The sequence below is a fragment of the Hordeum vulgare genome, chromosome 4H, assembly GCF_904849725.1.
Source record: "Hordeum vulgare subsp. vulgare chromosome 4H, MorexV3_pseudomolecules_assembly, whole genome shotgun sequence".
Classification (NCBI taxonomy): Eukaryota; Viridiplantae; Streptophyta; class Magnoliopsida; order Poales; family Poaceae; genus Hordeum; species Hordeum vulgare.
This window is the reverse complement of record NC_058521.1, coordinates 253,481,638-253,486,713: the sequence shown is the minus strand read 5'-3', so window position 1 is coordinate 253,486,713 and position 5,076 is coordinate 253,481,638. Positions and strand designations below refer to the sequence as shown.

Genomic DNA, 5,076 nt, shown 5'->3' with positions numbered 1-5,076 from the left:
AGGCCGTGGCGATTTGATCCCTAGACCTCCAGGATGTTGGCTCACTAGGACGACTAACTGAGATGACTAGGACGACTAACTGAGATGACTAGCTGCTCGTGACGCAAGAGGCGGATCAAAATAAAGGCCAAATAAGGTGAGTCTGATATTCGAACCCCAGAACCCCCTGGTTGCTAGCGTTGTGGGCTGACCAACTCGGCTACGACATTTCGTGGATAAAAGTAGGGGCACTACAAGAGCATCTCCAACAGTCGCGCTTCGCGCCACGCCCAAAAAATGTGTTTGTCGCGCGCGCTTCGGCTGGTTTAGCGCGGGGATAAGCGCTGGCTCCAACGGCCGCGCTATAATGCATCGCGCGCGCCGCTCCAGCAGCGCCCAAAAATACAGCGCGCAGCACGCACAAATCACATATACATTTCAAAAAATAGGAGCAAAAATGATCAAAAAACAAAATAAATCAACAATAAATAATAATTAGAACTCAAATAATCGTTCACTACAAAAAATAATGCATTAAACACAACCAATAGTTCATGAACAATACAATGTCGAATGCAGAAATCATGCTCTTTCTCGTCCATGCCATGCCCACCACTCCTCCTCTTCCATATCAAATTCTTCTTCGGAAGAATCATACGACGAACTCATCTACAATGTTCAATACTATACTATAAAAACTACAATTCAAAACATGCACCAAATTCATAAGTTTGAGCAATACATACCTTGTAGGCGTTTTGTCGAACACCTTGCGGGCGCTGCGGCCGCGAGCGCTCGGGCGTTGTTCCTCGGATGAGGGAGGCGTGTGACGGCCGGCGGGACTAGGAGGGGGTGGGGCGGAAGCGCGGTGGCGCGGGGAGGCCGAGGAAGCGCCTGAACGGTCGCCGGGGGGCGCGGCCGGCGGCGGCTGCGGAGATAGCCGGGGAAGCGCCTAAACGGTCGCCGGGGGGCGTGGGCAGCGACGGCGCCACGGGGATAGGCCGGGGAAGCGTCTGAACGGTCGACGAGGGCGCGAGCGGTGGCGGCGGCGCGGCCGGATGGGGGTGGAAGTGGGGAGCGAGCGCAAGAAAGTAGAGGAGCGAGCGCGCGAGAGTGAAGGAGCTAGCGCGGGAGAGTCCAACGCGCGGGAGCTGGCGCAGCAAATAAGCGGCGCGCGATTACGTTTCGGCCAGCGCGTTGAACTGCATATGCCGCGCGCATCATTTTTGTGTGCCCGCTGGAGCTATCTTCCGCGTTGCGCGCGCGCTAAAACGGGCTATTTTGCGGCGCAACGCTAGTTTAACGCGGCTGTTGGAGATGCTCTAAATACGCTAATGCACCAGAATGGATGTAGGACTGAACAAAAAACAGTTATGCGACAAGGTGCTCACATCGGGGATTCAGAGACCGGCAGGCTAGCACTACTCCGGCGTCGACGGTAGGCGCGGAGGCTGGGAATGGAACAACGCGGGGAGGAAGCTGGGTGCAGACCCGGTGCGGGAAGGAGACTACCGTCGGTGGGGCTCGAGCGAGGGCCCCCATGGCGATCTCACGAAGACGGACGGCTCAGGCGGAGGCCATGGACGGTGGAAATCGCGGCGGATCCGCTGGCTGGATAGCTGGGCGGCGAATCAGGAGTCGACGACGGGAGAGCTCGAAGCACAGACCCCTCATTGTTCCTTCTGGGTGCCGGTGATGCGGGGCTCCAGCAAGGACGTGGCCTGGCTGGCCTCGGGGACAGCGAGGTCTGGCGTTTCTGCTTCGGTGCATCTCCCGTAGAGGGCAGCGAGGAGCGACGGGCTGGAGGTCGAGGAAGCACGATGCAGAAGCTGAGGTAGATGCTTTCGCGAGGGGGAGGCTACGGCCTCGGGCTGCAGGGGCGCTACGGGCAGAGGGAGGGGCTCTGACTCCTGGTTCCTGTCGAGGCACATCAGAGGGAGGCGTGGAGGAGCTCGGGGTTGCTACTACCGTGGAGTAAGCAAAGGATGGCTGAGGGAGGATTGGTTGCCACGGAAATTGAGGAGGGACAAGGGGGAGGCTGCGGATCTGGGAGGATCCCGGGTGGGAGAAGACGAGGTGGAGGTGTTAGGATTTTTTCACTGTTTTAAACTTTTTTCTAAACATGAACACAAAATGAACCAGATTTGAAACCATTTCACGATCTGACCCTTTTATAAACGCCACAAGTCATGGTGTTGCTGCACCACTATGCAACGCCAGTCTACCATGGCGTTGCTGCCCTACAATGACACGCCTGTCTACCGTGGCTTTTTTTCTTTCTTGCAACGCCAGTCTAATGTGGCGTTGTAGGCCGATTGTGAAACGCCAACAGTGATGACGTTGCAGACCCACTATGGAACGTAGCGACGACATCCAGCCAGCCCACGGCATGCTGCCAGCAACATGTGTACTGCTGAAACGCCATGGACCATTAGACTGGCGTTTGAGTGGGCTTGCAATGCCACTTTAGACTGGCGTTTCTATGTGCGTCTGCAACGCCACATTAGACTGGCGTTTCTATGTTCGTCTGCAACGTCACATTAGACTGGCGTTTCTATGTGCGTCTGCAATGCTACGGGCTCTGGCGTTTCAAAAAAGGTCAGATCGTGAAATGGTTTCAATCAGAGTTCATTGCGTGAAATACTTCCATCCCATGGGTCAAAATTGTGAAAAAATCCGAGGTGGGAGAGGCTAGGAGGATCCTTAGAATTAGGGATTAGGTCCAGAAATGGACATATATATATATATAGCGGATGGGTTTTTAATATGGGATATCTCGTCCCTACGGTCGTAATTGTACGACCAAGAAATATAGGCTAGGAAGTCCAATTCCAAAACCGATGACGGTTTGCGGTATTACGTGGTTGATTCAGAACCAACGGTCACGACCACCCGGTTCGGGTCCGGGGAAAGTTTTCGGACTAGATTGCATGCAGGATCTGTGCACTATGTAGACAGGCTAGGCAAAGATTAGAGGGAAAACGGGCAGCCTGGCATCAGGGTTGAAAACAACGAAAACATTCGACGTTGGACTGGCTTTAGTGCTGCTATAGGTTTAACGGTTCGGGCATCAAATGAACTCCGATTGGAAAGAAATTTGGCACGCGGCCTACCTACACTACACTAATACCGCATGCCAACAAACCAATCTGAGAATATTTTTTCACACTTTTTAAAACAATATTTTAATGATGCCTGAGCGGGTGCGAGTGTGCTTCATCTCAAAATGTTCACGAAAACGGAGAGAACCGGCAACTAATAACGGATGCAAGTTTTAAAAAATGGAGGCAACGGAGTGCCGATGCAATGCGGATGATGTGAATGATGCGATGATGAATGCGACAAACAGAATAATAACACGGCAACAATAAAATAAAAGGGGAATCTTCTGGAGCGTTGGTCTCGGGCTGTTACACGCTCCCACCATCCATGAATACCCTACAAGTCGGACTCCATTGACAACGAGATCAACAAGGAGCGCCTGCCTCCCGGGGGTGGCAATGTCGTATGGATGGCCCGACTAATTCAATGTGACGGGCGTCTTTGCCCAGCCGTGATACTTCGTGACAGTCAGAACTGCCATGTTCACCTCGTGATTGATGACCTTCAATCGTCTATTACTCTCAACGTCGGTGAACATCATGAGGACCTTCTCGATATTCGGATACCCAGGGGTAACCTCCTGACCATCCTTGTTGTCCTTTCCCCCAGAGGGTTCTCTGCCCATCTCCTACAGGAACAGGAGACAGTCTCAAGCCGTATGCTTGGGGAGGATGAGCTCCCAATCATCATCCTTCCTCGTGTGCATCGGGCACTGCTGGTCCCAGAGGTTGCTCTTGGACTCGATTTTCTTCTTAGTCACCCATTCTTTCTTCTTCTGTTGCTTGGACTTTTTCTTGCCTTTCCCTAGGATAGAAGCTACTTCGGCCTTGCTAGACGCATCGGCCTTTCACTTCTTCTTCTTTCCCGTGTTACCCCCCGATTGAGGGACATCACCACCTTGTCCTTTGCCGCTATGGAGGCGTTATTCTTCTTCACCATTCACATAGTGATTGGAGATTTCCATGGCACGACTGAGGGACAGGTCCCCGAATCGACCAAACTTGAGAATGAGCTCCCTGTACCGTGTGCCTGCCTTCAAGGCGCACATGCCCTGATGCTTGATTACATTCTCCATGGTGTTGTGTAGCGTGGTCCATCTCTGGATGTATTCTCAGAGAGTCTCGTTGCTCTTGTGAACACAGTGCTCCAACTTCGTTCGGCCACCCGGGCTCTTGTAAGTGCCCTCGAATGTTTTTATGAACACTCGAGCGAGGTCCCCCCAATTGTGTATGCTACTTGAGGGTAGTTGATTCCCCTGCCGACCCCTCCAACATGAGGGGCAGGTGCTTCATCGCGACGAAGTCGTTGCCACCACCTATCTGGATGGCCACTAGGTAATCTTCAAGAAAAGTTTCCGGGTTGGACTCACCGTTGCTAATCGGTAGTTGGAGGGGATCTCTGCTTCGCGGATGTTTGTGCCGAAACACTCAAGGTCAGAGACCCCCCACCCTGCCTACGACCGGTCAAGCACGTTTTGTGTGATTATGGACCTCACGTTGAACTGGGGACAACAGTAGTTGTCGTCTCCACAACCCCTATGCCAAATGGGGCTCGGACTGCGGTCGTGGGGTCAGTGTCCAAGTGAACCACTCCTCAGGGGAGGTGTCCTGCTACAATCCTAATAATCGTGCCTCCGATCCCCATACGGGCCTCTTGGAAGAGGAGGAGATCTTTGGTTTGTTCGGATGCATCAGGATTGTGTGCCGATTGCACCGTGTCCGCTTGGACGGACATGCTGTGGATGCAATACTGCGATTGTGATACCACAGAGTTGTGCTGCAAGGTGCTCTTTAGCACAGTCTAGATCTGCCAAATACCCTCCCGGACCATAGATTAAGTAGGTTAAATAGAATGAGCGATCCGAGTGGCCGCAGATAGGTTCTGCAAAGGTGTTCGCATCACCTCGATCTTATGCTGCCGGTCGTTCAGAAACAACTGCCGGTGGTTGAGACTGGAACTCGGCTAATCCCTCGCGTCTCGGGCGTAGAGTGAGCG

At 53.1% G+C, this 5,076-nt stretch overlaps 1 long non-coding RNA gene across 1 annotated transcript; it reads right to left on the bottom strand.

Moving 5' to 3' along the window:
* Positions 1–453: 453 nt before the first annotated feature.
* LOC123446358 lies at positions 454–2,133 on the bottom strand. Its single transcript, XR_006631329.1, has 2 exons — positions 726–2,133; positions 454–648 (listed from the first exon to the last, which is right to left on the bottom strand). It is a non-coding gene; the product is annotated as an uncharacterized LOC123446358 (long non-coding RNA).
* Between the last annotated feature and the right edge of the window lie 2,943 nt (positions 2,134–5,076).